General features: G+C 42.2%; 1 pseudogene; it reads right to left on the bottom strand.

Annotated features, from left to right (window-relative positions):
- Positions 1–2,867: 2,867 nt before the first annotated feature.
- LOC134913170 (5S ribosomal RNA) lies at positions 2,868–2,986 on the bottom strand (annotated as a pseudogene).
- Between the last annotated feature and the right edge of the window lie 6,121 nt (positions 2,987–9,107).

The following is a 9,107-nucleotide window of genomic DNA, read 5'->3' on the forward strand; positions in this document are numbered from 1 at the left end:
TCACTGTAATTATACGTCCAAATCACTGGAATTAATTGACAAAATCACTGTAATTAATAATTATACGTCCAAATCACTAGAATTAAATGGCAAAATCTCGGTATCACCTGCCTAGTGAAGTGGAATCTAGATGGGATTTGGTACCGGGGACACAATATCTCTATCAATTGTCTAAATCACACTGCACTAATGGCAGATACCGGACGCACGTCTAACACCAACATAAGTGTCAAGGCCTCAGTTATGAGGTCTTCCATCATCATGTGAAGCAGAACCACTAGTCATGAACATAGGCCAGGGCCTCAGCCGTTCCTTGCCACTCTGTGTCGTAAATGGCATATTGGCAAGTTTACGTTTCTCCTCAGACCATTTAAACTTCTTTTTTTGGGGTCTTTTTACTGAACTTTGGCTTTTTGGATTTTACATGTCCTCTACTATCACAATGGGCATCGGCCTTGGCAGACAACGTGGATGGCATTTCATCGTCTATGTCATGGGTAGTGGCAGCAGCTTCAGCACTAGGAGGAAGTGGTTCTTGATCTTTCCCTATTTTATCCTCCAAATGTTTGTTCTCCATTATTTTCTGGAGTTATATAACACAATATGCGGCACAAGAGAGCGTACCCCTACACCTCACAGGGCAAACCCTGTAAAAATTATTTGGATTAAATATTAATAACCCCTGTATTTGGAGTAAATAATATACAGCACAGGACAGCACCACTGAATTTATATGGCAGCTCCACTGGACTGGATTTATACGGAATTATATGGACTTATATGGAATTATACGGCAGTATCACGGCAATTATATGGCAATATCACAGGAATTATACGCCAGTATCAGGGAATTATACGCCAGTATTCCGAGAATTATATGGCAATATCACAGGAATTATACGGCAATATCACAGGAATTATACGCCAGTATCACAGGAATTATACGCCAGTATTCTGAGAATTATATGGCAATGTCACAAGAATTATACGCCAGTATCACGGGAATTATACGGCAATATCACGGGAATTATACGCCAGTATCACAGGAATTATATGGCAGTAACACTGGATATATGGCAGCAGAGGACACCACCACTGTAACTTGTCACTGGACTGATGCAGCACAAGACACTGACTGCACTGGACTGGAAAGCACAACACAGCAAAACTTTATACAGCTACACTGGATATATGGCAGCAGAGGACAACAACACTGTGACTGGCTGGACTGATGCAGCACAATACACTGACTACACTGGACAGCACAACACAACACAGCACAAGACTCGCCACCCCACTTTCCATCCCCACACAGACACTGAACACTGTGGACACATCCTCTCAATACACTCTCTGAGACTGGAGTGAAAATGGCCGAGGCGCGCGGCTCCTTATATGGAATCCAAATCCCGCGAGAATCTGACAGCAGGGTGATGACGTTTTGCCGCGTTCGGGTTTCCGAGTCAGGCAGGAAAACCTGAGCCTGGCTCGGAACCGAACTCGGAAGGCAAAGTCCGGTAGGGTTCGGTTCTCTGAGAACCGAACCCACTCATCTCTATAAATAAGTATAGAACAGTTGTTTGCTATAAAGATCAAAGTGCCCCTTAATAACACATATTCCATTAGCCAATGCTTAAGCTAACTGCACCATAGGTAGCACACTATAGTTGTACTGTACCTATTGTGTTAGAGCCCATGGAATGGTCCCAATATAGTTCTTCATTTACAGTACGGCAGAGCAGTTGCACCTTGCTTATTCCAAAGCTCTGTATTCACTTGAAGAATGCATACAAGAGCAGGGTATGTTCTGGAGCAATCTGATGCATTTTCTTCATCTTGCTATGTGCCAGATGTAGGGATAGCCATCATAAGGGGTCCACCTAATACTGGTAGAGTTGCTAGTGTGCAGGTTCAGTGGACACTGGATATTTGCACATGCAGCTTTGCTGCGGACACTCATACTTAGGGCGGATGTCATGACGCCAGAGTTCGGCGCTCGTGCGGGATGCTGTCTGAACTCAGATGTTTTTTAAAAGGGGCATTCACTTACATGGCAAAACCATGTCTTGTAAGTGGTTGTCCCTTTAAAAAAAATGCCTGAGTTTGGCTGGCATCCTGCATGGCCGCTGAACTCAGGTGTCATTATATCCGGCACCTGGTGTATACATCAGAATGGATATCAGCATCTCTTGGATATGCCATCAAAAAGATGCAAGTGATGATGGCAACCATCACAATCCCAACATCAAAGGGGAAAGCATTTCCATCAGATCAGGTAGATCAATGGTTGTCATCCATCGCATTCTAATCCATCCCTAGTCAGATGTTGCCTCATATGAGTTGACAAGTATTGTGCGTATAGACAAAGAGAGAAAGAAGGCCTAAAATTAGTTAAAGGTAATTTAATCATAAGTGAGATTAAAATCAAAATACTTTATTCAATATCAATTAAAAGGGTTAATGTGGTGTATCCAATAGGACAAACAAACAACAATACATGACAACACATGTACATTATAACTTTTAGTGTCTCATTTCCATCAGATTCACAAAGATATCAAAGATTTATACCAATTTAATTCAATGTAATTGCACCAATGAGACAAATGTTATAATCAAGACCTGATTGGTCTATTAGCAGATCATGGGTATACGTAATGTGGATATCAAATAGTGAAATTCCACAGGTTTCATAAACACATAAATTAGTTATACAGGATTGTTTGCGAGAGATCCTTTTAGTAATCAAACCAAAAGGGAAATTGCATAGCACCTACCATACTTTTAGATAAACACACAAGTAGAAAAAAGCATAAAGTGGGGAATAAGCTGTCAATATTAGGCGCGGAGTATGCCATTGGCCCTGATTTCTACTAAACTGGGTCTTCCCAGGAGGTCTCCCATCCAAGTACTAACCAAGCCCAACATTGCTTCGCTTCCAAGATCGGACGAGGTCTGGAGTTATCAGTGTGGTATGATAGTATAAAGTTTAACCCATACTCCAGTATTGCTGATGAAAGTTCACCTAGCAAAAGCGTAGGGTGAACAACGTAGGAGGGAGAACAGGAGGAAAACACCAAGGATGGATCTGCGAGCCAGCATTAGACAAAGGTAAGGCGGTTTTGCGGAATTACCTAGAGTCCGTATTGTATATCGATGAATCGCTGGTGAAAGTCCATAGAAATAGTCAAAGGATGAAGTATTAAGGTGCTATGGATCTACAGGAGGAGCCAACCCAGCAGTATTCATATCGATATACACATTTAGGAATTGCTTTATTATTTGTATATATGTCTGCTGGGTAAATGCTTACTCTCACAAGTAGGTATTTTCTCACATTCCATTAGTAAACACAGAAAATAAATTTCATTATGTGATACTATCAGTGTAAAGTCAAATTTCACTGTTCTAATCAAATCGAAATAGTGCTGTCTAAAGTGCACAATGCCAAAGAGTTACATAAAGGGAAAATGCTCAGGTGTGACAGTTTCACACATAGAGACTTAGGTGGTCATTCCGAGTTGATCGCACGTAGCAACTTTTTGCTGTTCGTGCGATCAACCTGACACCGCCTATGGGGAGTGTATTTTAGCATAGCAGGGCTGCGATCTCTTGTGCAGCCCTGCTATGCTAAAAAAGTTTCCTGCAAAACAAGACTAGCCCTGCAGCTACTTACCGTGTGCGACGGATCCAGCGATGAAGGTCGCAGCTGTGATGTCAGACATCCGCCCTCCAAACGCCAGGACACGCCTGCGTTCGACTCACGACGCCCAGAAAACAGTGAGTAGACGCCCGATCCTCCTTCCCGCTGTCAATATTCTTGCGATCGCGCCTGCGATAGCTTTCATCGGTCCTGGCGTCATTGCCCGGTGATGGCCGTCGCAAGACAACAACACGCATGCGCAATGTGAGCGCTACGCAGCCGCAGTTCCGACCCGTTCACACCGCAGTGAAGAACCGCTGCATACGAACGGGTCAGAATGACCCCTATAATGTTCACTCTGTGGTCTAAGAAGTGTACTTGGTTCCTATGAACAATCATTTATTTATATTCATTTAACAAAAAGGTAGTGAGGGTGCCTTAGTTGGCAGGTCTGTACACTTCAAAGAAACGCCATTGGATTATGCAATGTCACGTTTGACACAAGATCCCCAAAAAAACTAAAATATTGTTATAGACCTGTAGAAAAAATGCTAGCTGTTCATAAAAGCAGCATATACACCAACTTGTAAATCCACATAGATTATCAGCTGTTACGCTGTATGTGACCACGTATGTGTCATAACACAAGTCATAAACCTGGGAGTTATACACAAATTACTGTTCCCATGCAGCAAGTTTACATATGAGGTAAAAAAAAGTATTGTGCGTAGTCATTGTTTACACATGGTTGGAAGTGGAAGACATGCTATTGATCCAATCACCTTCACCAGAGCAGGCAGCATCACATCTCCAAACTGCAGAAGCCTGATTAAGGGATGAAAGCAATGTTGATATTTTCACAACAGACCAATGGTTTGTTTTTTTTTGCTACTGCACATGTGCCGTGATAGTCTTGTGATGGTGGTCACAGGGAGGATATTTTTGCAAAGTGATTGACACTCAAGGTCCGTTTGTGGGCAGTAAGAGGTGGTGGTGACTCCAACACAGGCGTGTCGCGACCATTTTGGGGTAGTGTAACTACGATCCTGTACACAGGCAAAATTGCTCCATGTTCTAGTTCCAACAGACATTCGGCTTGAGCATAAGGTTACTCAGAAGTTTGTTGATCAAGTGCGTCCGATGGTTGCATCTTCATATACAACTGGACGATCTGAGACGCCGATTGTAAATGTCCCAGTACAAATCCCGGCTGCTGTGACATTCACATATTTTCGCACATCAGCTGCATACAGGATCACAGCAGCACTGGCATTTGTGACCATCTATGAAGCAGACCCAAGGCACAGTGAGCCAGTAGGTTGACATCATCATGCTTTTACTATGGTCAAAAAACACACTAGGATAAGTACAAACTTAAGCACATGTGAATAACTGGCCAAAAAAAGATTTGTTCCATCTATACAGCAATTTGTTAGTGTAGAACAACAGTGGTTGACAGAGATTCCTGGGCACTTCACTGGGTATAAGCTAGCCCTTAAAACCAACGTGGGTAACCCTAAACCCTGGAGAAACGGTTCTCGCAAAAATGGTTGTGCGGTAGAATGGCGCTACCCAGTTGCTACACCAAAATAGGTATGCAGGATAAAATCAAAAGGAATTTTAATCAATAACATATACACAAATAAAATGCATGTCATAAAATACCATACATTAACAAAACTGTATGGACAAGATAAAACAAATGAAAATCTTCCCAGCAAGGGAATGTATAGTCCAATAACAAAGTGGCAATTGTACATGAAGGAGTCCTACAGGAAAGGTTTGTAGGGGAGCTGCAGGTCAGCACCCCCTAGGACACAGGAGGAGGACCTGCCTACCAAGATAGGACATACAGTGAGATCTTGGAGCTTTGTGCAGGGTAAGTCCGGACTACTTCTGCAGCTCCCCTACGAACCTTTCTGTAGGACTCCTTATGCTGTGTACTGACATATTGAGTGCATTGCCTAGTATGTAAACACTATGTCACTGACAATGCTCATTCCCGCACATCGTCAGTGACATCCTCCATCGGCCCTACATTCGGAAAACATCGCTAGCGAGAGCCATGCTGATGAATACAGCATGGCCCCCATCATTGCTCCATCACTGCTGTACACACTTGCCGATGCCGGCCTACCTGCATGTTCCCATCACCCGCGATGTTATGCTGGATCATAGGCGTGCGCAGGACATTTTATTAGGGGGTGCACGATTAGAAGGGCGTGTTTAGCACCGCCTATTGGGCATGTCTAACACCACCTAATGGGCGTGTCTAGCACCACCTACCAGGCGTGTCTACCACCACATATTGGCACTCAATGCAAACTAAATAATATAGAGAGTTGATGCACATATATATTTTAAAATCTGTTTAATATATGTTAAATTTGTATATTTTATTACCATAGATTATATCCTAATCTCTCGAGATATATATTGATATTGAATTTGAACTTGTCCTCCTCCAAGAGGAACGCTGTATTCTGTGGCGTTGGCACATGATGAGGAGAGAGTGTGTGGGTGGGAGCATGAGCGGGCATGCACGCAGCATGATATCATCACAACACATCCCACAGGTTAGAGGAACTGGGAGTAGGATTACATCAGTGATGCTGCACCCATACAAATGAATGACAGCCAGACTGAGCGGAGGGGATGGCGGGCACAATGGGCGGGAGGACAGAAATGAGCACAATCTGCGATCGCGGATACTGCAGCAGGTGTGTGTGAGGAGGTGACAGACATTAGGGGGTGCCTGTGCGCACCAGGCACCCCCCCTGCGCACGCCTATGTGCTGGATGCACATTGTTAAGTGTGTACCCAGCTTTAGGGCCTCATTTACCAACGAGTGATAAAACTCGTTGTGAATGATACAACTCATTATGTAAGATTAATAGTGCTCCAGCCAATCCATAGACAAATGCGGGGGGTTCCAGTTGCCTGGTAACCCCCCTCCTCTTGGCCAGCGACTCAGATTATGACAATAGTAATAGACTATAATACGTTTACTAGCGCTACTGCCACAATGTGCAGCTTGAGGAACAGAGCGGAGCTTCTGCAAATGCCCAGTGGTAACGGATTCTTCTACCCAGTCTGCTGTGTATGTGAAGCTGAACCCTCAATCAGTGCAGTGTACCAGAGAGTAGCTGTCAGGAAGAAGAGACAGGAGCCTTACCATGAGGTGGAAGAAATGTGTGCTTAGAAAGTGTAGTTCTACAGTATCTCCTACTGGTTCTCTAATGATTGTATATTTATTCATGAGGGGATGTTTAACCTTTTCCTGACCACTTATTTTAGTTATATTCGTTAAAAATATTTGATACAGCCTATACGATAAAGAATCTATATTGTTACAGTTTAATACTGTATTCAATACAGTATACACTGCAGTGTATAAAAAGACCAATGTGTACATTAATGTTGAGGGTTGGTACTAGGTTCTTCTACCACTTCTCCAAACTCCCGCACTTGCTCCAATGTTCCTCTAGAAATCGAGCGTTTGCCACTACAATCAGCTCCTGACTGTCATGTGTTTCAAAATTGACAGTTGGGAGCTGATTGGCTGGGGTACCATTTATCATACGCAATCATTGGACTTTTATCATTCACAATGAGTTTTATCACTCAATGATAAATGGGGGTAATTCCAAGTTGATCGCAGCAGGAATTCTGTTAGCAATTGGGCAAAACCATGTGCACTGCAGGGGAGGCAGATATAACATGTGCAGAGAGAGATAGATTTGGGTGTGGTGAGTTCAATCTGCAATCTAAATTGCGGTGTAAAAATAAAGCAGCCAGTATTTACCCTGCACAGAAACAAAATAACCCACCCAAATCTAACTCTCTCTGCAAATGTTATATCTGCCCCCCCTGCAGTGCACATGGTTTTGCCCAATTGCTAAAAAGTTTCCTGCTGAGATCAACTTGGAATTACCCCCAATGTTTCTCTTAATATGAAAGCATGAACTCAACATAAGCAGCAGGAAAAGACAGAATGAGGAGCGTTTGTAGGCACATTCTCAGTTTAATTTGGAACAGAAATAATATGATTAGCTAAGTTAATGGCAAACTTCAAAGTACATCTATATACAGTGTATCAGCATAGTTTTAAGGATACAAATTGGAAAGTACTGTAGTGGATTGCTATCCGATTAGTTCTTGTTACCCATGGGATAGCATACAGCAGAAATCTAGGCACATTTAAGTGCAGCTGAGCAGTGAAAGAAAATTGTGTTTACTATGTTGTGCTATTTGTACAAATAAATTGGGAATCACAGAGGAATATGCTTAGAGCTTTTATCCCCAGTTGGGAATGTACTTCAGCAGAATGCTGGATAAGCTTGCAGTTTTCCTTGCTTTCCTATCATTATACCTCAGCTGCTGCTAACTGGATATCCTGCAGTAGCTACAGTAATGTAACAGCAATCATTAAGGTTATTTGCCTATAGCAAAAGATTCACAGAGAGCAAATTTCAACTAGACAAGCTGAAACTCAGATAAGAAGACTGAACACAAATAAGGTTTCATGCAGTCAATATTTTAAAGTGAGCTTGAAAAGTAGCTTAACGTGAATTTAAAATGCGGGATGTGGGATGGTTTTATACCTCAAGAGCAGTCATATTTCATATTTTATTGAGTGTAGACAGAATGCCCTAACATAGGTTAGCATGGCTGATTGACTGATGCTCTACAGAGACTGGCTGTAGAAGATGGAGTGTGAGATGAAACAGGGCATTGAGAGACTTAAGCTCCCCCATTCGTCTGTTACATATAGTTACATTATTTTAATTATTTCTCCATGAAAGTATACCAAACACCTCCACAGCTATTTTTGTAGGCTGAACCAATCTTATCAGTTTATTACAACCTAATGATAAAATAGAGGCATTCTGTGCTTTTTGTCTCCTTGTTAGAAGTTCCTTGTGACTGTACATATACGGATGGATGTAATGAAGTCTGAGTTGGCCGGAGGTGTGGGTTCCCGATTAAACTCAGAAGTTTTTTTTAAAGTGGCAATCATGTACGAGGGAAATCCATGCCTAGTGAATGATTGCCGCTCTAAAAAAAAGTCAGAATTCGTCATATACGGCACATAGTTTATTTTTTTTTATTATTTTTTTTCATAATTGGTGCAATTCATGTTTAGGCAACAGGAATACTTAAATATTGTCTAATAACAAAAATGCTATTCTTCTGCTAGATGATATTATCATTGTAACGGTATAGATGCCCACTGACCAGCCATTTACATTTCATGTGTCGTACCTATAAAGTATATGGGGAAGATGGACAAAGCCTTTGCTTTAATACACTGGATGAGTAACATCATGTAGTTTATTAAGTGTATATGCACTCCCTTACCACTGGCGGGGTGTGGATCATTACAGTAGGTTGACCAATATTAGGTCAACAGTCTCTAGGTCGATCCCACAGTGTTGACATATACATGGTCGACAGTGTCAAA

Source organism: Pseudophryne corroboree, chromosome 4 (assembly GCF_028390025.1).
Source record: "Pseudophryne corroboree isolate aPseCor3 chromosome 4, aPseCor3.hap2, whole genome shotgun sequence".
NCBI classification, from domain to species: Eukaryota; Metazoa; Chordata; class Amphibia; order Anura; family Myobatrachidae; genus Pseudophryne; species Pseudophryne corroboree.